Source organism: Mauremys reevesii, linkage group 3 (assembly GCF_016161935.1).
Source record: "Mauremys reevesii isolate NIE-2019 linkage group 3, ASM1616193v1, whole genome shotgun sequence".
NCBI classification, from domain to species: Eukaryota; Metazoa; Chordata; order Testudines; family Geoemydidae; genus Mauremys; species Mauremys reevesii.
Genome location: NC_052625.1, coordinates 68,524,413 through 68,551,298, shown reverse-complemented (window position 1 = coordinate 68,551,298; position 26,886 = coordinate 68,524,413). Strand labels below are relative to the sequence as shown.

At 40.2% G+C, this 26,886-nt stretch overlaps 1 long non-coding RNA gene across 1 annotated transcript; it reads right to left on the bottom strand.

The window, feature by feature from the left end:
* Positions 1-1,279: 1,279 nt before the first annotated feature.
* On the bottom strand, positions 1,280-26,670 carry LOC120401653. Its single transcript, XR_005596614.1, has 3 exons — positions 26,542-26,670; positions 21,103-21,196; positions 1,280-2,128 (listed from the first exon to the last, which is right to left on the bottom strand). It is a non-coding gene; the product is annotated as an uncharacterized LOC120401653 (long non-coding RNA).
* Positions 26,671-26,886: the final 216 nt, after the last annotated feature.

Genomic DNA, 26,886 nt, shown 5'->3' with positions numbered 1-26,886 from the left:
GTGGTGTCTGGGAATCCATTTAGATCAGCTTTCTTTGACTCTGTGTACTGACTCTTTTTCACAGTCATCAGCTCCGTTTGTTTAACATTTCTAAAACAGCTTGTTTGATTTGTCCATTCAACTTTTTTCTGCTGTTAAATCTTTGATTGATGTCTTTGTTGTATGTTGTTTAGATTACTGAAATGGTCTTCATTCCAGACTTCATGCTTCCTGTCCTCATAGCTTTCAGATGTATTCAGTTTACATGATGTAACGCCAGCGTTCCACAGTTAAAGCAATGTCCTTTATGACATACTTCGTGCCTGCAAACCTTTTGTCTATTCTAGTAATCCTGCTGTCAAAACCCAATAATGCCTTACAATAAAAATATATTGTATTTAGTATATACTATATGCACAGTGATACACAAGTGGTCCTGAAGCTTGATTCAGTTGTCTGTCACCAGTCTGGTCCTTCTGGATACATATCCAGGAATCAGACTTACCCAGTAATTCCCTTAAGCTAATGTTCAGGCTCATAAAAATCACACCAGAGGAGATTAATAAAAATAATAAATTACAGAGTAATTTGAAGTAGTTCCCAATAACCAATCAGAGGAGAGCCAAGGAAAATATTTATCTGGGATCTGGTCTTTTTCTAATCTCTCAATTAATTCCAAAAGTCTGTGCTTTACAATATCATTTAATTTAACTAAAACGTGCCTAGGAAGGATACATTTCACCTAGTACCCCTCAAGCTAACAGTATTGTTCCAGAAGCACAGAGTATCAGTAGAAAGCATTTCTTTACATAGAAGGACATACATGTTGGGATGGCCAAAGGCTTTTTGAAATGTTTCACTCTTAAAAAGAACGGTCACATGATTACACTAAAATTTAGCCAAGACTGCTAGTGCTCCAACTCTGGGTTTGGAAGTATTGACATAGCTATTAGCATGATGGCGACTTTATGTTGCTCTAAAGCCTGTAGGCACAAGGCGAATAAATAAATAAATAAATAAATACAGTGTAGTGGGAACAATGTAACACAGAGGCCTAGCAGACAGTAGCAGTGATAGTCAGTAAATGGGAAAATTCACCCTACAGCACCTAGGAACATAATTTAGGCACCTGCCTAATTCCACACATAAATGGCCAAAGGAAGAGGTGGTTAGGAAGCTCGCCCAGGCTGTGGGAGACCCAAGTTCAATTCCCTTTTTTGCCTGATGCAGAGGAGGGATTTGAATAGAAGTCACCTACCTCTCAACTGAGTGCCCTGGCCTTTGGACTACCTGGTCATGTTTACTTTTTTCTGTTTGAAAAACCCACATCAGCATATTCCATAATCCTTTGGTTAGGTGCTCACCAGAGAGGAGGGGAAGGCCTGTTCAAACCCCTTCTTCTCATGAGGCACAGGGGGAACTGAAGCAGGGTCACCCTAGTGGATTAGGCCCCGATGGTGAAACAGGCATTCCTCCACCAGTCTTCCCCTGGACTAAAGATTGTTCTGGGGTTTAGGCATGAGATAGGAGTCTGAATGGCAGGGAGAAACATAGGCCCTTAGGGAACTCTTACAGCAGAAATTTAAGTGCTGAGTGAGTTTAGGTGCCTACGTGGCTAGGCAACAGTTGAGGGGGAAGGGGTTTCATGAGTCATGGTAGCACCTAAATTGGCAACTTAGGTGCCTAAGTCCTTTTTGTGGATCTCAGCCATACCAGCTTTCTCTAGGTTTCCTCAACAACCTCAAACCCCTCATCCTTATTTTCATGGTACTCCATAATGACCACATAGTCAACATACCATAATTATCTTATTCAAGATAATATACATACTGTACTGAGAAAGCTAAATTTAAAACTTTGCCAAAATTATTATCACCGTTCTGCTTCTTCTAGATGATTCATGACAGCTGTGCTTAGATATAGCAACTGCAGTAAATAAAGTCAACGAGATGGGAGGGAGCTTGTGAAATGCTCCTGCTCTATCTTGCTTAATATAAAGTTAGAACTTTCTCAACAAATATAATTACTTTCCCACTAGACCTCCAAGCCACAATCACTGAAAATGGTCTTTCCACCCATGTCCTCATCCATCTGTTCTTTTCTTTCTAGCTGTTCTTATTCTATCCAAATCAGCTTATTCTGATGGTTTCTGTTAATAGATAATAAGAACAATAATTTAACTCACCGATTATTCTCCTTTGGCTTTTAATCTGTTGTAGTATGTTCATAGTGAGAATAATAATACTGGAGATGAGTATATGAGAGAAAATAGAAAAAGTCACAATGTAATGCAAATGGAGTTTCAGGTTTATATGGGTTGCAGCAAGAGAAGGAAATGGCTCTAATGAGGAAATATACTCTACATAATATTATACAATGTTTCATTAAGAATGAACACTATTCATATATTATTACTGGGGGTGTGGGGTTGGAGGAAAGATGCCTGCTGTCTTGTGACTAGATAAAAACTTATGAAGCTTCCCTATTTATGAATTTTAAATTTAAGATATTCATTCCAATTTTTATCTGAGTTTAACTCAGATCTGTTTTGATCTGGAGATATTATAGTAAACTCTGTCTTTTAAATATTTTTATATTTAATCTTACATGCTCTACAGCTACCTTATAGAACCCAGAAAAACACTTCTTTGGTCATTTTACAAAAATATTTATTTATTTATTTTTGTTTCCTTGAGCCCTTTCTCAGTCTACTGAGAGGTGATTCTTACCACAGATCTCCGCTCTTCTGAACTGGACAAAAAGTAAAAATAATACCTCTGAATGTAGGGTCCCATTTCTTCCCGAACATACTTAATAGTGTGGTATTGTTCATGCCCAGGCTTATCCCATAGTGTGAATATCTGAATACTGCTGAGTTAATATAATTCCTTCTGATTTGCTCTCTACATCACATACATCTCTGCACACAAATGACATGCCCAGAGAGGAGCACTGATGTTCCATGCTTGAAGGGATCACTTCTCTGTTCAGAGCTCTGCTTCCCCCTCTCCCATGTGTTTCAAGAGGAAGAAAGTCAGAAAATAGTGTCAATCCAGAGAAGTGGGAGCAACATGTACAACACTCCTACCCTACAGGAGAGAAATAATAGAGAAGGAAGGGATAGAAGTAGAGGAAATGGACAAGCAGAAGGAGAATAGGATAATGGAGAAATGAATAAAGACTTAAGGGAGGAGGAAGAAAAACAGTGGAGGAAAAATGCTATAGTGCATTGTGGACAGGTGGTATTTGGAGGTTTTTCAAGCAATTATTAAAGTAATATTGTACTACTCCCCAAATCCTGTAAAGCAAGCAGACTCCTACCACATGTATGGGACACATTGTAAAGCAAATATATATACATAAATCATGATGAAACTCCTTAGACATGTTGCGGTAGTACTGCTTCCTCTTGGGTCTGTTGTATTAATTTCAATGGAATAAAATGGACACAGGGTCTCAAAGGTATTAACAGGACCTTGTGATTGTACAACTCTAAACAGTTAAACATTGTTCAGGGTTTTGAACACAGAGACTTCAGTCTGTTTAGTACTATGGCAAACACATTAGAAAAAATCTTTTAAACCTCTTATTAAACATTCAGAGAAAGAAGGAAAAACACTTAAACCATTTGAAATATAAATAAGCATAGATTTAATTTTAATGGTATCCCTTATTCCCTTCCCTTTATTTGTAGAGATTTTATAGGCACCTGTCCACCCCATGTCTGACTGTCTTTAGTGGTATTAAAGATGGTGACTACAGTCTTTTTTTTGCGGGGGGAAAGGGCGAGGAAATAGAAAAAGTTAGTTGAGATGAGTTGGAGCTGTTGCGGCTGTTATTGTTATAGTCATATCCTGTTTCATAGAAGATAAAGTGAGACACACACACACACACACAGAGGCAGAAATGAAGAGCAAAGATGGAAAATGCAGCTTCTATCCCTGGTACAGACTAGACAGAAGAAAAAAGGAAAGAGAAGAACTAAGGTGAGGGGAAGGAAAAGTATACACCAGGACGGGCTGGCAGCAAGAACCAGTCTCACATCCCAGATGGTGGTCATGAGTTACCCAGAGCTAAGTTTGGAGGTGGTGATGTCATCTGGGTCCCTCTCTCTGGCCTGGTCTGCTCAGGCCATCTCAAACATCAGGATGATGAAGGTCCAACAATATCACAGTGGATCCCATGAGATGGTGGGCACAGCATCCATGATGGCAAGGCTTGCCCCTTTCATTTCATCCATCTCACAGCTAGCTAACTAATTTGATCTACCCCTTGTCCCAGTGCTTAGTTTGTAATGAAAGAGGTGCCAGAGCTCAAGTTTGTTTGGTTTTTTTACTTTCACACTGCAAGTGCAGAGGTCCCAGAGTTATGGTCTGCCAAGCCTAGAGGTGCCGGAGCTATGAACTGCCAAGCCTAGAGGTTCTAGGGCTCAGCCCTGGCAAGCCCTGATACAAATTAAGCACTGCCCTTTCCCACACTCCTCCTCCATTTTCCCACAGTTGATCCCACACTTGGGGTAGGCCTATCAGACCCCAATTATTACAACAGGTTACACTTGCCTCCAAAGAAACAGACAATTTCTATTACATTCTCAGCCAACTCTCCCTAGAAAAGGTACTTAGCATCAGCTGTTTGAGTTAGCTTTCTCAAAGCCCGGCAGAGTTCAGAAGGGACATTGTAATCATGGAGTCTGACTTCCCATACAGCCCAGGCCAGTTCCCAGCCCATGGGAACTCCCCCCAAACAGTGCCTATTTGTGCTAGAGCAGATCTTTTAGAAAAAACATCCAATCTGGATTTAAAATTTGCCTATGATGGAGAATGCACCATGGCTCTTGGTAAATTGTTTCAGTGATTAATCACTCTCACCATTAGAGTTATATCTAAATGGTTTTCATTGCAAAGTCAAGAGGAAAAGAGGTAAATGGGGCCCGAGATACCTGTAATGAGTCACCGTTAGCAATCATCCCTATCATTCTTATTCCTATTTGGCCCTGTTTCTTTGGATAACATAGCCTACTCCCTTTACTAAGTTACATGCTCTGTTCTATGCTGGATCGAAGGAGCTAGGGAAGATTCTAAGAAAGAAAGAAAAATCTTCTTGCTTTATAGTCATAGTTCACCTGCATCTACCTTTTATGGCACTAGAATCAAACATTCATTACTACAATAATAGGAGGTGCACCCCTTCTAAGCAAGAGCTTTCTGGGTGTTGTGAACTTAGTTTACACAAGGTTTTGCCAGATAATCTATATATTTCTAGTAGCTCCGAACACACTGTAAGTGGAAAGTAGTAGAGATCATTTGCCTCTGGTTTGCAGCCACACTCAATTATAGACAATATTGTTTTCCAAAGGTTAAGAACATGTTGAACTATAAGATTATTTCCCAAGCAGAACATATATCCCACTACTGCCATGCTTCACATTTATGATACTTTGACAGAGCCAAGATGTGCTTTCTGACTTGCAAAAGGTAAAGAAACATATTTCACTCTTTAAACCAGCAGATTGCATCTTTCTCTTGCATACATGGTTTGTTAGTTTTGCCCCTAGCGGATGCAGGGGATTATTTGGACATGCAAAAGCAGCCAACTAGGTATCATCCAAATCTCAGTTTTGGCTAGAAGCTCAGTAAGCCAAGAGACTATATTATCTACATTCAGTGACAGCATTGACTTTCATCAGCATACTGCTGTCATAGCAGCATAATCCACTTCACTATCATCCCAATCAGCCTCACATACAGAATGAACAGGAGAGAAAATAGAGCTCTGCAGGTTTCCATAGGACACCACTGGGGAAGATGAACAATTGACCATACTTCCTTCTCTTTTGTCTGATTAGATCTTGTGACGTTGCACTCTATAGGTTTATGGAAATATGCTTGTAAGTGTAAATATAACCTAACTGAAATATGCTTTGTGCTAGATATGGCATGCAACCATACCTTTGAAAAGGCTATGATCTACTGAATATATTCATCCTATTTGTATGCATGCATCATTTTTATATCTGAAGTTATGAGTGTTGGCTCTATGATTGTATTCAAAGTGTTTGCTGTAGGAAACACATAAGGGAGGTTTGGGGCTAGTCAAGTAATTGGGAGTACTGTACTTAACTAACAATGGACTTTGGGAAATAACAATCCACATGAGCTTTCCTGGGAACTTTCAAACTAACATGTAAACAATGGTGTCAGCCTGGAAAAAGCTGAATCATTCATGGACATGTGACTTGCTCTGGTGGCTACAAACTCCATCTTGTTGATGTGATTTTGCACAGAAGAACAAAGGGGTTTCTGCCCACAAGAGAGGGAATATAAAAAGCCCTGGAAGCTTCTCCATTTTGTCCTCAGCTGGCTCAAGAGATGGCCTCTCCACCCATGAAAGAAACTGGAACAAAGGACTGTAACTGTGGGGGTGTGAGTGATTGCTGGACCCACACCATGAACTACAACACTGGTCTGAAAAGGATTGGGCCCAACTAGGAAGGAGTCTAGTCTGTGAAAGAAGCTTACTGGAACATCTCTGAGGGTGAGATTTACCTGTATTCAGTTTCCTACTGTATTAGGCTTAGACTTGTGTGTTTTGTTTTATTTTGTGTGGTAACTTACTTTGTTCTGTCTGTTATTACTTGGAACCACTTAAATCCTACTTTTTATACTTAATAAAATCAGTTTTGCTTATTAACTGAACCCAGAGTAAGTGACTAATAGCTGTGCATATCTCTCTATTTGCTTCCCAAGGTATTGTGTTGTAGAGGGCGGACAATGTATGCGTTTACCATGTATAAGGTTTATACAGAGTAAAACTGATTCATTTAGGATTTAGGCTGCCAGAAAGACTGAATATGGGTGCTGGGAAAGTCCCTGTTAACTGAGAAGCCCCTAGGCTAAGTGAATCTTAGTTTCTGTGAACTGTGGCCCAACCTCTTGGTCTGTGCTGCAGCCGACTGGAGTGTCTAGCTGAGCAAGACGGGAGTGGAGGGAAGACTTCTCTGGCAGGGGGTTTTGTTCTTAGTGGTATCCCAGCACATCTAGTGATAGTCTTAAGGGAGTTTCTGTGACCCAACCTGTCACAGATCTATCCTTGACAAGGCTTAGAGCTATCAACACTACAGACTATGGACGATGGTGTCAAAGGATGACTTCAGTGGGGCCAAAATTTTACCCCTGATCTGTCACTTGTCATTAAGTGATCATCTGTTTGTAATATTGATGCAGTTTTCATCACATACCCAGACCAAAAACTGGGCTGAAAGTGATCTAACAAAGTTAAGTCTAGAAAATGCCAAAGTTGCTTAGTAATAAACTTCTAAACAACTTTTCACAAAAAAGACTGGTACAGACTGGCAATAATTAGACCGACACTAGGAGCTGGCTGCTTTGTCCAAGAACCTAATAATCATTTGCATTAGAGAGGCTTGAACTATTGCCCCCTGGAGGGAGGCCCCAACAATCTTCACTAATAAGAGAATCAATTTATCCCTACTAGCTTTGAAGGGTATAGATTCAATTAGCAAGTTGTAGCTCTAAGTTTGAGAAGTACTCCTGGAATCTGACCAAAATGCTGGAAAGTTGTCCTCTCTCTCCCTCCTACCCACAAAAACAAACAAACAACCCAGACCTGATTGTCATCCTGGCATCAGCCAATCCAGACCAAAGTGAATCTATCTTGTCAGTGAAGCAAACAAAAATAAAGTCAGAGTCAGAAATGCTGGACTCTGTCTGAGCAGAGACAATGAGGACACACCAGGAAGACCACTACCAAGAACGATTCCGCTCTGGCATCATCATCCCCTGTTCTGTAGAATTTGGGATAAGACAGGAGGATGTGGATCATTCCCATTCCAACTATGGGGAAACGAATCATAAATTCATCCTTTAAATGAGTTTAGTTTAAAAGAGAGTAAGTTTCCTTGTTTGATATCACCCCTCACCTTTCAATACATGCTCTTAAAAAGAAGGAATGTCAAGTTATGGGAGTCCTTTTAACCCTACCCTTATACCCCTACAGCACATTTCTGCTGACAGAGACACTCTGCATCTTCACATGCAACTTCCTTCTGCTGCCAGCAAATAAGGGAAACACAACACATTAATCTTCCTCATAATAGAACACAATTGTACTTACCATGTCAGCACTGTCAGCAAATTTTCAACATTGTCACATGCACAGGTTGAGTGTGCAGTATTTTATTTGTTGGTGGGAGAGTATGAGGCTTCAGTTAGGGTTTTAAGGTTATGGTGTGGGGGACCATTAATGTGTTGTATGTTTCCTTATCTGTCACAGGCACAAGGAAGTTTTAAGTCTCACCTCACCCTCCATTACGTAGTCTGGGTTCTCCATCGCTTCTCCTGTTTTGTCTTTTCTCTTTGTCTGTTGGACCCAGTTCAGTGTGAATCATTTTTCTAGTATTTGGACATTGTCCCAGATGCCATTGTAAAGGTGCTGTAGTAATTTATAAATAATATAAATTCAGAAACCATAAAATTGGGTTTCATTTTTCAAATTGCTTTCCATGACCTTGTTTTCTATATCTTGACCCTCTTTATAAGCTGCCGTTTGCATCACCAGCTCCAACTGTTCCTTTAGGAGATTCTTCTGCGAGGACTTACGAGTGTCATTTGTTGTGCTGTTAGAGGGAAAATATTTGCATCTTTCTGTATTGTTTGTTAAGGCAAGCTGGGTATCATCACAGCACTAACAGTGATAATTCTGTGACTTGTCCAGCATAGTCTGTTCAGTAATTTCCTATGAATGTGCTGTGAACTGCTATTCCTGGCTGCATTTATCCAGCATGTCTAATATTCCTGCCATTATAATTTTCACTGCTTCTATTGAATTCACACCTATGTCCCTCTCTGATGTTAATCCATTTAGGAGCATTTTATCTGATGTTCCTCTTACTGAAATATCATTGCAGCCTGATGCTGAGCTGGGTAGATTACAGAATTTAGTCTTATCAAAGAGATCCAGTATGGGGCCTTTTAATGCGAAATTGTAGAGATTCCTCCAGAATTCTGATCTTGGGAGAGAAGTATTGGAAGTTTAACTCCATGAAGGTTTTTAGTGTCCCATAAATGTTAGTAAAGGACTACTTTAAATATGAACTTTGTGACTCACGTGCCCATCTGAATCTTTACCTTTTTAACTTCAGAAGTTGGCTGTATTAGATGTAAGGTGTCTATGGAGTAATAGAGAGATATTTTCCACAATCTACGAGCTCTTTTCTGTACTTCAAGCTTAATGTATGTGTGATGGGGGATTCTTACTACATCAATCCCTTTACTGGATCTTTCTTACAGATTCCCATAAGAGGAGATATTGAATCTCAATGGTTCATTCTTTCCTAACGTTTATCTATTGAACTCTTAATGTGACCTTTTTATCCATACAAAATTCAGATGACCAAAATTACAATACACTTTGAATCATAGCAAATGCACCGCATTATTAGAAAAGAACAGGCTGACTAGATATGCATATCTGAGCAAGTCCAAGGGGAGAATTATTTCCCTGCAGTTCCAGAGCAGATTGTCCTTTCTCTGTGTAGATCTACCCCTCCTGCTGGGAGGGGCCTTCTAGGGGTCCTTACCCCCATTTTCCTCCCTCTGCCCCTCCCAGTAACCACAGGAAAATCTGTAGAAAAGTTAATGAAGCCTGAGGCTCAATTCCCTGTTCTGCTCTGTGGAACCCTCATTTAATATTCAAGAGCCTGTGGCTGCATAACTCCAGTGACAACATTGAGAAGGTCATGATTTCACAACTGAACTTTACTCAAGAAGATTTCAGAAAGCCCTTTCAGTTTGGATAAGAAGGTCCATTTTTAATTGTCTGATAATACAATAATATCTTGAACTGGATTTATATCCCTGAGATATAACTAATATATGTAACTTTGCCTGAAATGCCAGTATAATTGCATTCAATCTCAAATCACTTTGATAATGAAGTATTTTATTGATTTAGAGCTTGAAACTATTCTAAAAAAATTGTTTTAATTGGTTCCTGAAATGTATCCAATATTTGTAATTTAACTTGAATTGTGTCTAAAAATTCTTGCGTTCAGAATTTGAGAGTCCAATTTCCTTTTATTTATCTAACTAGCCTAAAATACTTGTCCAAATTCTAAACTCAGATAATGTCACAATAAGAGATGTTTTTGTTCATAAAAGTTTTTAATATGGAATTTTGTGAAATAATTCTCGCTCAGCTGATTGTTCAAATTACATTCAAATATACGATTCATAATGCTGAGTTTATAAATTGTCTATTCTGGAATGAGAAACACAACATAATTTACCAACACTGTGTGAACTGAAAATTTTATAATTAAATATAGAGTTTGAAATTCTTACTGTTGGTCAGTTACAGAAATCCTCTAAACTGTGATGGGAAATTATAGCATATCATCAGTTTGTAGATTACAAATGCTGCAGATGTTGTAATTTAATAAATTAACAATCAAATATACTTTTTAAAATTTGCTTTAGGAAATGGATTTCTTATTAACAAAGCTCAAGCACTGAAATATTTTGAGACGTTAACATAGATCACTCTGATAGCTGAATCAAAATTCATATTTTTGTTTAAATATTCACTAAAGCTGAGAGAATTGCGGTAAAAAATGTTAATCATTACCACATCTATAACCCATGAAACTGGAGCGGATTAAAATTTGGCACCACAGATTGCAGTGTTCATTCACTGCATCATCCATGACAGCCCCAGTTTTCTTACGTCGCTAAAAATATACCTGCTACAACTGAGTGTAAGTGGCTGCTGGAGTCAACTGCCAGATGAGGCCCCAGGTCCAGAGAAGCCACTGGAAATATAGCAGTACAGCGGTCTGCAGCCTGTTTGTGAGTTCTTCAGACAAAGTATCTGTCCTTTTCTTTGTACAAATGTACTTTGTCCCAAATGCCAGGTGACATTTGGATAAGATGTAAATAAGCATTCTTATCCTAACCCTTGGAGGTTTGGCCATTTATAAATGGTAGGAAAACATTCTGCTATATTTTACAGTTTAAAAGATGTGTAGTGGCTTATTATTTGAAATATCCTGAGTGTGATGTGGCTCATAGAAAACTCTGGACTTGTGTGGCCTCTCTCTATATGTGGAAAAAATAATAATCTTGAAAGGGTTGTTGGTATAAGCTCCAATTTGCTGTTAACTATTCTACATACTAGTGAGTCTGGTACGTACAACAATAATATGTTCTGCTGCACTTTTATGTTAAGGTGTTTTTGTTAGTCAAGTATATATGGAAATTCTCGAGAGGAAACTTCGTTGTTAGCTACCTCCTGCATTTCTTCTGTTTGATTGTAGTGTGCTTTTTTCACTTTGATTATTCCTTTTCAAACACACAACTCTGTAAAATGTACTTGCTGTTGCCAAGTAACACCCTCTGCCTCCTTGCCTACTACTGCTTTTAATGTTACACGACTATTTATGGCCCAGACAGAAAATATAAAATGTCTCTTCATTAATCTATGACTCAGGCTTAATGAGTACTGTGGTTTGGGGCTTTGGGACCTTTAATGAAGTACCACCATTTACTCAGTTCGGTGACATCACTGCCAGTTAAACATAACCTTTTTAATGAACAGTATTTTTGCCATATATTAATGGTTCCTGGGAGAGAGAGATGCTTTTTAATCTCCATATAACACAGCTTTTTGTACACAGCTTTCTAAATCTATAATCACTACATTCAAGATGTACAGGTCTTTCAACATCACAATTATTGTTCCCAGGCAAGTGTTATATCCTTGGGGCAGCCGGTGTAGGAAGCAATCACTTGAAGCCAGAGAGCAGGCAGCTAACCAAAACCTCCATTTTATTTACAGATATACAGAGAGACCACACAGGTTGGGTTGAACCGCTGCTGCTAACCATAATAATCTAACTCAGTTGCCATAGCAACAAAAACCATGACAACCAAATACACAACAGCAAGAGATTTCACTAATTTTCCAGAGTGAATTAGAAGGAATGTGTTTCAAATCCAAACTTCCCTCTGGACCAAACACATATTGTTGGCAATGTCTAAAGATAATGCTTCTTATTGGGTCCTGAATTATGAAGGTGATTTTTTTTTAATAGAAAATGACTGTTTAGTTTCTTCTTATGTTTTTGATGTTATCTTTCATGATTATTATTTTTAAATCCTGTCTCATTTAATTCTAAGTATTTGGGTCATAGCTGCATAAATAACTACAAGTTGTCCATACAGCAAATACTGTTTTTACTTCGAGGGGAGTGGTGGAAGAGGGTGTTCTACAGCCTATTAAGTTAATGCCCTAGGACAGATTTTCTTAGACTTTTAGGTTGGTGACCCTTCTTTAACAACTCCCTGACATTTACTAAAAAAGTATAAGTAAAAAATGTGTCAATGATAACAATAACCCTATATAAACTTGTATGTGTGCTTTGAGAGGTAGACAGATAATACTTGACTTTGAAAGGGTACAGGTGGGGGAATGAGATTTTCTTTGCTTTAGATTGCAATTCAATGAGAAACACGTAGCCTTTAATTTCTGGGGATCTAGGTTCAAACCTTGTAATATCACACATTAAAATAGTTGTTGGTGGTTTTATTCTAGTCACTAGACTCGGCTAGATTAAGTGAATTGCCCTAAGTAATACAGGAAGTCTGTGGCAGAGTTGAAAATGAAATTCTCTTGAGTCCCTGTACGGTGTAAAAGATCTCCCATCATCACTTAAACAGATGAAGTTACATCTGTGGACAACTTCCTGACAAAAAAAAGGGTCTAGATGAATAGAGAAGAGAGAAATATTTGAAACTGAAGAGTGCTATACATCTGTTCTTTACATGGAAAGTGGTGGTACTGCATGCAGAGTAATGTGATGCAATTTATTTTAGAGACTGGATTTTTTCAAAAGCATCTTTTAGTTCCTACAGACCAACAGTATAGGAACTTCACAGTGAAGAGTAAGAGAGACTTAAATGAAATTGGATTGGCCAAAAATTCTCATCCACTTCAAATCATAGGAGAGAAGATGATGTTTTCTGTATTAAGACTTTTCCTTTAAAATTAGAGAAGGAAGAGCCATATTGGAGATTTACCCTCCTTGATTAATGGAAGAAGAAAACTGAATTGGGATAATATTCATGTACACATTCTAGTCCAAAAACATACAAATGTAGTGGGGAATCTACTGCCCCCACATAAGCTGCACAACAGCAACATGCATAGCTTTCATGACCTAAGGAGAACAAGGGAGGACACCTGACACCAGCACTCCTGCAGACAGGAGGGCAACTAAGGCAGAATGGAAAGTTGTTAGGAGGCTGCACACAATAACTACCGTCATTTTCAAAGCTGTGGGAATGGGCGAAAGTGCTCAGGTTGCCACCTTCCAGTCATTTGTCAGAAAAAAACCAGTTATAAGTGGGTTGACTATGCAGCGAACCGCTTTCCGTTATCTTAGCACAGTTTTATATATAGATCAAAGCACTCCCATCACTGATGGAGTAATATCTTCCAGGCTGCTTGATGGGAAAGGCAACACAAACCCATAGTGAGACACAAAAATCCAGTATCCTACCTTCCAAGGCTTCCTCCTTTTAAGATGGGGTTTTCTTTGACCCAGCAAATCAGCTTTTCCTTTAAAAAGTAAGGTCAGTCACAAAACCTGATTAGCTGCTGCAAGAGCAACCAGTGAATGCTAAAACAACCCCAACCTGCACACTGGATTTGGGGTCAAGATATAAGTTAAGCCAATATACTTCACTTGCATCCCATGCATCTGCATATCAAAACTTTCGGAGTATTTTCTGTTCCTATATGTTTCCTCTCTCCAAGAGGGGGCCTTGGAGATAGGAATGTGGGTGCATGTGTTCTAACAGGTTAAAAAAACAAACCCTATTTGGCACTACCTAGCTGTTTCCATAGTCTTAAGGAAGTGAATATAATTCCCAGCAAAAACAAGTAGGGCCTTTATAAAGTCAAATAAATTTTGAGATAGTAAAGATTGAGACACTAATGAGATGTCTCCACTGACTCTCTGGAATGAGCCAGTGGCAAGAACAGACAGAGCAGCAAGGATTTCTTTGGCAGCATAGCAGAGTATGTGTGTAATGTGCATGGCTTTCTAACTGATGTCTCCAAAGGATACAAAGATCCTTAATGGCACACTGATCCCCGCAGCTGAAGCCTCTGTAGGCATTTCTGATCACTCATGTCCAATACTCAAATCCAAGGTCAATGTATTCTCTCTATTCCACAGAGTGTGTAAGGTCAGTCAGGGAGCCATGTGCATGCATAGAATTAGTACACCTAAGGACTCCTGTTCAGGGGCTTGACACATCAGTGCTTGCAAAAACTGTGCTTTGGTTCATACCATGACTGAGCTACTTAGATGTCATCCCATCTGCACCATCTGCCATTATTGTATTGAATCTAATGGCAAATACCATTCCTATATAGGAGTAAGTGGTAACTTCTGACCCTATATCTTGTATGTTAAGACCTACAAAAACATTACTATGCTGCTTATAATTTTCACAGTACAGCCAATTGCTATGGCTAATTATGTCAATACCCAAACATACTAAGTGACTGAAATATGCAAGGCTTATATTAAAGCTTATTTGATGGCATAATGGAACTCTACTTTTCATGTAAATATGTGCATTTCCCCTTCTCTTTGAATATAATTGTTCTTTCTATCTAAGTTTGGTCGTGGTTCAAATTCTACTGCTGATTGTTTCTCAAAGCATGACTGTCCATCACTGTTCCACAAATATACAATCTTGGGTGCACTTTGCATTTTTAGTACAAGCAGTATCTCTTGCTGACCAGCACATGCTGTAGGCAGCAGTTTGTGAATTAGGCAGGAGATGACTACCCCAATGAGCCCTTCCATCTTAGATCACCCGGGTCTGAGGGGTAGGTGTTTAAACTTGAAATTGGCACAACCTGCTGTCACTGACTAGAGGTACACAACATTGCTGAGCAGCAAGCAACAAACCAGGTCCAATCCAAATAATCAGAACAGTCCAAATGAAGTTAGGGAGCACCCAGGTGCAAAGAGAAATGGATTTACACAATATAGGGACAAGTAACCTTTGAGTGCTTAAGAGCAGTGCTAATAAGAAACAAAATGATGGTCAGGCAATTTATGAAGCTAGACTAAAAAGTAAGAAATGCATTACAATAGAGAAAAATCACATTGTTAATACATTTAGATATAGAATTCAATGAACAATGGAATGACAAAAAGCCTGAAACTCTTCCTTCTATAAAAAGAAAACCATCTGGCACAATCATATTTCTCAAATCATATCTCTGGGGGTTGATGAATATGATATTAAACCTTGAAACACAAATGGTGTGACATGAAAAGTGTGTGATGGGAAAGGTTAAGAGAGTCAAACCAGGGCAAGTAAAAACAGTGTGACCTGCACCTGACCTGTATTAAGGAGCTGCTACCCTCTATCACAGATTAAGAACTAGTAGATGAGGATTGTTGCGATGGAAACATACAAAATCAAGTATAAACTTTTACTTCTGCTAAGTCAACGTACAATGTCAACGTATCTGTTAGTAATGGACTGTTTTTCCTCTGAGCTATTATCCCTTTTGTTGTGCTTTGTTTCACAAGCACTGCACAGAGATTCAAGAAGTGAATTCTAGACCTGCCATAATCACTTCAGGATCCCAGATTCTGTAGAACCCACATAGCCATATTTCATTGCCACAAGAGGATAAAACGATGCAGATTTATCCTAGCTGGCAAAGAGTGCAGCACAAATCACCTCGGACAGATTTGTGTGTCCTCCAGTAGGCTTTGGGAGTTGATGGAGACTACTATGATACAGATATGAGCAAATCAACAAAGCAGACATTTGCCCTTAGCTTCTCAAGAACCGTCATTGGGTGGAGTAATGTCATTGATGATCATGTGTTAAAAGTCAAACAGGCATCTTGAGGCCGACTACAATGCCAACAATGTGGGCAAGGGTTTGATAATAGAAGCAAGCCTATGATGTCATGTAAATGAGCCCCTGCATGTGTTGTGTGTGCTGATATGTAACTGTACCGCAACGCCACATCTTTCAAATTTGAACAGCATTTGTTGTATCCCTCTGCATATTTCCTTACTGAGATGTTGCCACAGATTCGTTTTCAAATGGCAGGTTTAGCAGCTTGCTATCATTCTGCACGTCATGACACATCTTGGACGAATGTATTTTTCTTGACAAATCTTAGAAATGATATGTGCGGAATTTTTTTTATTAAGCATCCAGTATAAGAGTTCTTGTGTACTTATAGTAAAAATGTTACCTGTTGGACGGTATGCTATGAAATTTGTGTCATGAGTGCAATAAACATTCTCATTGCAGCTACAGGGCCATTGACAGCCACTGACCTGAAGAGTCATGAAGATACTGGTTTGGATGGCATTGGATGCTAGTACATGTCACTGGGAAGTGACAGTAATTTTGATTAGATCATGCACACTGTCATAACTATGAAGGGAAGGGTAACAGCCCTCCTGTGTACAATACTATAAAATCCCTCCTGGTCAGAGACACCAAAATCCTTTTTACCTGTAAAGGGTTAAGAAGCTCAGGTAACCTGGCTGACACCTGACCCAAAGGACCAATAAGGGGACAAGATATTTTCAAATCTTGGTGCAGGGAAGGCTTTTGTTTGTGTGCTCTTTGTTTTGGGGGTTGTTCGCTCTTGGCCAAGCACGTGCTTGGTGCGGCATGCCGCGGGGGGGTGCTCTGCCGGTTGCTGGGAGGGCGGCAGGCGGCTCCGGTGGACCTCCCGCAGGCGTGCCTGTGGAGGGTCCGCTGGTCCCGCGGCTTCGATGGAGCATCCGCAGGCACGTCTGTGGGAGGTCCACCAGAGCCGCGGGACCAGCAGACCCTCCGCAGGCACGTCTGCAGGAGGTCCACCAGAGCCGCAGGACTGGCGACCGGCAGAGCGCCCCCTGCGGCGTGCCGCTGTGCTTGGGGCGGCGAAATGGCTAGAGCCGCCCCTGGCTCTTGGGACTAAGACAGACCGGACATCAATCCATGCTCTCCAAATCTTTCTGAACAAGTCTCTCATATTTCCAACTTGTAAGTAACAGCCAGGCAAGGCATGTTAGTTTTATCTTTGTTTTCTCAACTTGTACATGTTCCTTTTTGCTGAGAGAATTTACCTCTGTTTGCTGTAACTGTGAACCTAAGGCTAAAGGGTTCCTCTGGGCTCTTTGAATCTGATTACCCTGTAAAATCAGGATGGAAAATAACTTTACAGAGATAATTTTTACCTTTTTCTTTAATTAAAAGCCTTTTTAAGAATGATTGATTTTTCCTTGTTTTAAGATCCAAGGGGGTTGGATCTGGATTCACCAGGAATTGGTAGAGGGAGATATTCTGGGGGGAGGTAGACAGAGTTTCCCAGATAACTCTTAAATGATTTGGTTGGTGGCAGCAAAACCAGATGTAAGCTGGTAATTAAGCTTAGAGGTTCTCATGCAGGTCCCCACATCTGTACTCTAAAGTTCGGAGTGGGGAAGGAACCTTGACACACACATACAGACACAAGTTTATGGAGGATAAACATGGCACTGGACAAGTGCCCAAAGTCAGACAGCAGATATCATGAGTTCTAAATCCATGCAGGCTTGTCACTTGTTTTCAGTCTGCCATAAAACTACTGGAGCCTCTGTGATAGCCCTAGTATGTTCACACTGAGGTCCTAGGTCATTTTCTATTACAGCAGCAGTGTTTTCCTCACATGTTGTATGCTGATGCACTAACCAGGCACGTTGCTTTTTGTGTGTCTGAATGCATTCTCTGATGGATGACCAAGTATTAATTTTCTTCAGTGCTCATTAATGACATCAGGTGAGCTGACAGATTTGGACATTTGCTCTGCCTGTCAAAAATGCTTAATTGGTGTCCCTACAGAATCACAATGTTTCCGACAGAACAAGCAACAGCCTACTAGGTATGGGTGCTTATTCACAATTAGAAAAAAAAGCAAGTCAACAAAAGGATTAACTCACAGCTGCTATGCATGCAGATATTGAAATGTGCTAACTCTTACCTATTGAGAGAGGAATTTCAGAGAATGCCATAAGATCACGTCAAGCCCCTGAGCCTTAGACAAGCAGCCTCCAGGCTTGTTCCTCAGAAGATCTGGACAACATTCCTGTATGCACTGAGCACTCCACTAGTGCTAATCCTTATATGGCTCAGAGTGACACCTTAATGAGCCTCTTCCAGCACACTGGGCATGCTGATGGAAGATCATAGTCAGGAAAAGGGTAAATCTCATGAGTCTTCATGCCCAGCATCCATGCTGGAGGGAAATGATTAATCATCTGAGTAACAAGACTCTCAACATTGATCCCAACACTTCCTCTCCTACTGCAGTAACATTCCAGATGCAAGCAGACACACACCTTAAGAGTACCCGCAAAACCCCTTCCACGACAGAGTCCTGATCCGTCATTAATCATAATGAATGACAGTGGATCAGAGCGGCTCTCATCAGTAGCCTCCACATGCATCTTTCAGGGGTTTGCGGATTAAGGCCAGGCTGATGACAATTTTGCACCCAAATAAAATAAAAAATAGTCAAAAATGCTGTTGTCCCACGTGAAGTACTGCACAAAAAATTTTAAGGTCTTCTAAATTTAGCATTTTCCAACAAATAATTTAGATGAAATAATCATTAAAAATTGTTTGTATTTTTTTTCAACATTTGAAAATAAACTGTTTCCTTTTTGGTAGGGAAAATCCCACTTTTGCTCATTTTTTTAAAAAGCCCCCCCCCCCAGGGTTAAAAAATTGAACCGAAATATTTTTCAAAAAATTTCTAAAAACTTTGAAAAAATTCAAAAATAAATATTTGGAACAAAATGAAAAAAGTGCACTTTTCACTTTTTGTTCATGATTTCCATGCACCGCTACAAGATCCCTAAGAGAGTGCTGTACTCTGAAGCTCACGAAGGGCCTAAAAAGAGAGGCAGACCACTAGACAGATTTTGGGATGGTTGCAAAGATGACTTAGTATCCTTTGGCATCTCTGTGGATCATTGGGAAAGGAGTGCAGATTGCCCCTTTACGATGACTGGCGTCAGAGAAGGAAATAATTTGGTGCTCAGATTCAGAGCATTGCTAGTGCATGAGAGTGCCCTACTGTGGAACAACTGTCACTCATGAATTGGACTCGGCATCCATCAAAGAACTCATTGGTGTATACACCATGCCCTGCAAAGAGCCACATTGCCTTTAACATGCACCTCTTTTCAACCTGCTATGGATTAGGTGTCAAGTGTTGGTGGATGCTAATAAACTAATGTTATACTGTATGCCCACAGCAAACAGCTGAGGGTTTCAACAGTAATAACCAATCTGACACTCTTCCCCTTCACCTTTCAGCTTTTTGATCAAGCAAAGGACAGCCCATTTTAGCCAAGCTCAAAGATAAGGAAATGAGGAATCAGTCATCCCATTGTTGCTCCCCAGCCTCGGTCATGATGAGAATTCAGATGTTTTGTCAGCCAAGATCATAGGAGAAAAATTAACAAACCAAAGCATCAGCCCCCTACTTTGCTATGTTGCTTTCTGCTCTTGCTTCTGCTGGAGGTTCACAGGACCATGTGTCTTTCTTCATCAGTTAATACATATCCTTCCTCTCTTTCTTCAAGCATCTGACTCCTTTATACATGGTGTCAGGGGGATTCTTTCTCCAGCTGTCCCTGACATCCAGTATTTTGCTCTAGAGTATCCCAGCAGAAATGGCAGGGACATAACAATTGCAAGGGAAAAAGAGTTCACTGTTCCCTAGATAATCAAGGCACAGGGTCTGTACACCCAGCGAAGGAAAAAGCCTATTTAAAATGCATCTTTTCACATGACCAAGCCACAACATGAATGTATTACAAAAAATACATTTTATTTTTGACTATCCCATCACTGGAAAAAAAATCTATCCACTCCACATCCCTTCAGAGGGATGCAGCCCAGAAAATGTTCTCCTCAAGCAATCCATGGTCCTTTGTGCCCACAAACATAATTGTGGATCAGTATCAGTGCAAAGGTTAGGTTCATGCTGGATGTTTTTGGAAGTGTAACTAAACGTTATTAAGGGATTAGCCCCAGGTCTATGATCCACACCCCACACATGAAGCTTCAGTGAATATTTTGGCTGCAGCATCAGGCAACGAACTCTCAGGCAGTAAAAATATGTGTTGCTGTGTCCAGCCATCCTCACTCTTGTCACAACCCTGAAGAAAATATTTCTCCAATTTTTTTTTGCCTGACTCTCACACTTTCTTTTATTTTGAAATGTAGAACATTCTACAGTACTAGAAATACAGTCTATCAGAAAAAAAACCCAAAAGAACCAACAACAAAATACACTCTGCCAGACCAAAAGAAGAGCAGGAGACTTGCCAATTAAGAGTTATACCTCAGCAAGAAATTTTAAATTGACACACCCTGTGCAGGACACTAGAGAATCCAAACTCCCTGTTAGCCATCAAACTCACACACAGAGAGAAATTAATTCCAGAGTTAAAGAATGAGAATTTGTCCAGTCTAGATTATAGCATAATTGATACTGTGTTTACAGTATTAATGATTTCCTGGTTTTAATTAAACAAGTTACCCTAAAACATGCCTCGGTCATCAGTGGAATACCACATGGTACCAGACCAATAGAAAAGAAGAACTATCCCAAAGAACCATGTTAGAGCAATCAGCATGGCAGCTAAGTAATGGCGTACATGCCTTTACAACAAGCAACACAACTCATTCTCTTGAAAAGTAATAAGTTCATGCAGGGTCCATTGTGTTTATAAATATAAAACAAAATGATGTCTTGGGACTAATAGAAATGTTAATACTAATGAATATGCAGTGTTTGCAATGTATGTAGCTTTTCTTGGTGGTGGAATATGTTGGTTTGATTTGTTAATTCATGTCTGGTAGATAAAAATATATGTCCATTATTCCTCATTTTGCATATCAAACATCATGTATGTAAAATATGACAGTATGGTAAATGAAGCGTCTATGTGTGTTGGATAGCAATTATCTCTGCCTATCACAGAGTGCTAGGCTGCTAGGTGCAAATACATACCAAGGCTGCAGAAAGAATGGCAGTAGGACATTGTGGAATGTGAATTTCAGGATCTGCATGACCAGTCTTGTCTTATCCATCACAGCTGGCAGACCTAAAAGAAAGAGTTGTCAAAAAGGCCTTTGCCATTTTTTTCCCACCGTACCTCCTGATCCCTTAGGTCAGCATATAATGGAGACATAGTATTAGTTCACAGTTCTGTTTCATAAGGTATGTTGTAGTTCCCAAAATTGTTTATTCCAGGTCTGGGGTTAAAATAATTAGCTCTATATGGTTCCAATGGGACAGGGAATGTTCGAAGGAGCTAAGCACTGGTAAATTGGTAGGGAGAAGAGATGCAGTATCAGCTGAGCTGGTGGGAGTGGCCTGGGGGAGAGAGGGAGCTGATGAAAGATAATGAATTGAAGTAACTCTCAGGTTTCTGCACAACCAAGGGAAATTAAGAGGTATTTGTTAAAGTGTCTTGGATAAAAAAATAATGATCATTAGAAAATGCAAAAGCTCTAGGATGTGAGGCAGCACTCAAATGAGCCATGTCTCAAAAACACGAGTAAACAACCTCTCCTATGCCCATGGACCCTAAACCCCAAGACCCTCATTCCATCCATGCCCCTAATATACACAACAGATGCACACAGTAGTGTTAGTGAGAGAGTACACTAACATGCTTGAAAAGCTAATCATAGAATCATAGAATCATAGAATCTCAGGGTTGGAAGGGACCTCAGGAGGTCATCTAGTCCAACCCCCTGCTCAAAGCAGGACCAAACCCAACTAAATCATCCCAGCCAGGGCTTTGTCAAGCCTGACCTTAAAAACCTCTAAGGAAGGAGATTCCACTACCTCCCTAGGTAACCCATTCCAGTTCTTCACCACCCTACTAGTGAAAAAGTTTTTCCTAATATCCAATAATATAATGGTGCTTTCACGTTTCTCTGGAAAATATGGATGAAATGACAGTAATGCAGACATCTGGTTCTCACAAGTAGAAAAGCAAAGAATCCATTTCTTTTGTTGAAGCCACTCCACTGATTATGAATATTTGACAGCAGTTATTTATTCACGTATAAAATGAAAGAAAGAAACCAAATACAAGTATATAATTAAAAGGCACTCCTCCAAAACCCTTGACAAGAAATGTTCCATTTTGGTCTGCTTGGATCAAGATGGAGTATTGTTGAGCATGATTTAGAATTTCCCTGGATCACACTTACTTAGAGATCCAGGTGGCTTGCTTTTTAGATTAAATAGTTTATATTAAAAGCATATGGCACTTTCTTGACCTGAATCTGTTTATTGTACATAATAGCCAATAGGCAAAGTACCCTCTGCTTATTCTTTGCTGAGGATACCTTAATCCCAGCTCTTTTACCAGTCTGACATCCTCAGTAAGAACTGTGTTGACAAACATATCATTACAAAGGTGACTGTCCAAGTGTTGGGTTTATTAGGTATTTTGATAAACTCATGTTTTTTTCATATGGGTTGCTGCTGGCATATTGAATTCCCAGGGTGGGCTCATGCTGGTCTCGATGGTAGGTCCTGGTATACTGTGCTCTTGGCATTGCCTTATGAAAAATGCTGTGCGTATGCATTGTAGCAGTGACTTTGACTATTTGACTTTGTACTGTACCTGTCTTTATGTGTATGCATATGGTAGAAGCAGAGTCTGGATCTCTTCATTGATTGTGAGACTAAACCAGTCTCTTAATGCATTATGACATTTCTAGCATGAGCTATCCATGCTATAAGATGACTTGTATCTTGACCTCTGTTTGGAATACTGAGCTTACATGTAATGGCAGATCTTCAGAAATGCTGTGGAACAGGTATGTCATTCCCTTTTCCTTCCCCGCTATGTCTAATAGCTAAGGGTGACTAGATAAACTTAGATTAGAAATAATTTCTATTCTATATAAATTCTTAGACCCATCTCATCATTGTAGTATCAGAGTGCCTTCCAGTAATGTATTAAACAAAGCAATTAATATCTGTCATGTCTGTGCAGGGAATGTTTTGTTTTGGAATTATATATATGCACATACACATCCAGTTAGAGAAGGCAAGGCCAAAGAAGTGTGCTTTGCACTTGGCGTGGAAGGTGGTAATATGTGTGATGGTCTTTAGTTCCTGAGGGAGTTAATTCCACAATGTTAGGCTGGCCTCTGAGAAAGTTCTGTCTTCCATATAGATGAGCTTTATCCTTATTGTCAAGAGTTCCATTGTGCCAGATAAGCAAAACTGTCAAATTACAGTCTCCAGCCTAGAGACTTAAAGCCCAGGGCCCAGACCATGGAATGCCATGAAAATAAGTGCTTGAACTTGTTTCAATATCCACCAGGAAGCCAGTGTAGAGAGTGGAAGACAGGTTTGACTGCAGTATTCTTTATTAGTTGGAGTTTCTTAAGCACACCTAGATATTTTGCATTGCTGTAGCATAGCTGAGAGAGCCCAAAGGCAAGAGGTGCAGTATAGTGCACATTTTTAACATAGAGGGTAACTAAACGTTGGAAACTGTACCTAGTGATGTGCTAGATCCTACATCACTTAAGGTCTTTAAATCAAGATTGGACATTGTTCTAAAATAATGCTATAGCTCCACCAGAACGTATGGGCTTGATACAGGAATTACTCAGTGACGATTTTAGCCTAACTCCCACAAAACCAGACCTCCTGGATGCCAAATCATCCATAACCTGCACTATAATGCACCACAGTTGAAAGGTGGGTTGACGAGTTTGGCAATATACCACTTATGAACAAATGTGTGGAACTTCATATTGGTGCTGAGAAGTTTTGTATTTACCGAGCCAAATGCATTTGAAATACGAGTGCACTCACTAGAGATGTTAAATTGCATAATTTGATTTAATGCTGTTAGGCTCTTAGCTCAGCCAGCGTGATAATCACATATTAAACAACTTTCACCCCACAAAATGTTTTTCATATCAATTATTTGGGTAGTATCACGGCTAGCTTAGTTTTCTCATGGTCATTTTTATACCTATCATTTTATTCCAGTAAACTCACCAGGACTTTTTCTGAAAGTTTGTTTCAGTAAGAACAGAGATAAAAACAGAGTAAGAATGTCTTGCGTAGGCCCACTAGGAACAATCCATGGCAACCCAGATTGCTTAAATCAGCCTAGCAAGTTGCTTTGAATAGTGTTAATAACTATGCTATGGCAGCTAGAAGATTGGAATTCATTTTAGAAAATTTTCCTTCACATGAACACTGTTGCTGAGACAATTTCTCCAGCCTCCCTGCTTATGTTTGCTCCACATGGTAAAACATGTCTGAGACCAGGGGTATGGGTATAGTGTAACGACTGAGGCTGTCAGGGAGCCAGTGTGTGATGGTTTCATGCCTCAGGAAAGTTCTGATTGTCAAGATGATATTAATTAGCACCTACATCGAGACAACCATTGCAAAATAACTGTTTTAATTAGATTTGCTGAGATAGCATGAGAACTAGTTTTAACACTTTCTGACATCGGTGGATATTTAAATATGCTTACCATGACTATAAACTTTTATTTGTCTATTTCAGAAATAGAAAGAGACACCAGTTAGGTGGGACAGGGTAAATTCAACAAGACTTTGAGACAATTTCACAGCGTGACATACCACATTAGGTCTTTGATTGTAATACAAACACAAACACCAGTTCAGCATTGAATTTCAATTAATACCAGATACATGTGATCAGGCTATCAAGAGCGGAAGGTAATCTGGGATCATGAGTAAATTCCATGGGTAAATTACTCTGCAGAATCATAATTTCAGTGGTGTCACCCTTTGCAGCATAGCAGCGGAGATTCACTGCCCCCACCCCCCTCACCCCCATCCCTGATCCCAGCTCCAGCTCCTCTGGTGGAAATTTTTTATAATACAGTGTTATCAGAAATGGGTTGCATTGGGTATCATTCAAAAGCCCTTTCTCCCATAACCACAATGGTACCATATATGACAAATCTAGAACAATTATGTAGCTATATATTCCAAAAAAAATTAAAAATCAAAAGAGATGGAAAATGTACCTTAAGTGATCAAGACACACAGGACTTACCCCACCACACCATTTCAGGAGAAAAGTACATTCCAACATAGTCTGCCTTTAACTCAGCATTAGACTCAGACTCTAAGGTCAGAAGGGACCATCATGATGGTTTAGTCTGACCTCCTGCACATTGCAGGCCACAGAGCATCGCCCACCTTCTCCTGTAATACAGTGGTTCTCAAACTTGGGACACCGCTTGTTCAGGGAAAGCCCCTGGCGGCCAGGACAGTTTGTTTACCTGCCGCATTCGCAAGTTCAGCTGATCGCGGCTCCCACTGGCCGCGGTTCGCCGCTCCAGGCTAATGGGGGCTGCAGGAAGCAGCACGAGCAGAGGGACGTGCTGGTCGCCCTTCCTGAAGCCCCCATTGGCATTGAGTGGCAAATGGCGGCCAGTGGGAGCTGCGATTGGCAAAACCTGTGGACGTGGCAGGTAAACAAACTGGCCCAGCCCACCAGGGGCTTTCCCTGAACAAGCAGCAGCCCAAGTTTGAGAACCACTGCTGTAATAGACCCATAAGCTCTGGCTGACTATTTAAAGTGCCAGAGTGAATGACCTGTGCGTGCATCTTGCCAATCATTCCTGTTAGTCCCATTGATCACTCAGTTCAGTCAGCATTCCTTATGCATCTAGAACGCATGTACAAATACCAGGGCTGCCCGGGGGGTGGGGACAAGTGGGGCAATTTGCCCCAGGCCCCGCAGGGGCCCCCACGAGAATATAGTATTCTATAGTATTGCAACTTTTTTTATGGAACAGGCCCCTGAAATTGTTTTGCCCCAGGCCCCGTGAATCCTCTGGGCAGCCCTGACAAATACAAGATGGTATGGCTCAGGTACAAGTTCTCAGAAAGCCAGAAACTGAGAACACCTGCTGAAATTTGGCTGAACACTTCATTATGAGACTATGGAGGAAATACTGGACCTATGACGAAGTCCATCTCATGTTTGACACATGCAGAGAAATCAATTAAAAATATTACCAGAAAGAAGAGACTTCATGATATTGTACCTGTCCAACAAAAACATTGACTCCACAAACATTTCCAGTGTCACAAGAAAGACGCTACTGTCTCATACTCGCATGACCGATGAGCTAACCACATACCTTGCAGGAAAAATACTCCAACATGCAAAGAATTGCTCCCCCAAAAATTGTCATCACATGCTGCCTCTCACTGTTCAGTGGAGTTTCTTCACCGTTCCCCTGAGGAGGCTGACACTAAGCTTATCTTGCATGATTTCAGTCTTACAGAGAGAGAGATGCAACTAAACTCTGGATTTTTACACACACGTTCTTGTGTTCTCTGTGGAATGCTACCCAAGACATCTACAGGATTCTGTTTTTGTGCCTGCTTCTGGGGAACAGAATCACTGCATACCTCACACAGACCATACTGCCAGATTTCAATATTCTTTCAGGATGTGACACTACCAGAAGGTCAGCTGGAAAGACCCTCTTACTGGAAGGTTTTTGATTCAGCCTCCAAAGATTCTCTCCTCACTCTGAAGGTTCCTGGAATGGTGGAGACAATCACTGATGAGGTCATAAATGCACTAGAGGCATTTATATGCCATATTTACCATTTGAAGACCGACATTATGACACTTTCAGAGCTATGTCGGTGAATGTTTTCCAAGAAGCAAACAAACGGAGAAAAATTGCCACTGACAAGGGGTGCATTTATACAAGCAATCAAGAGGGCAAATTATCAAGCAATGGAATG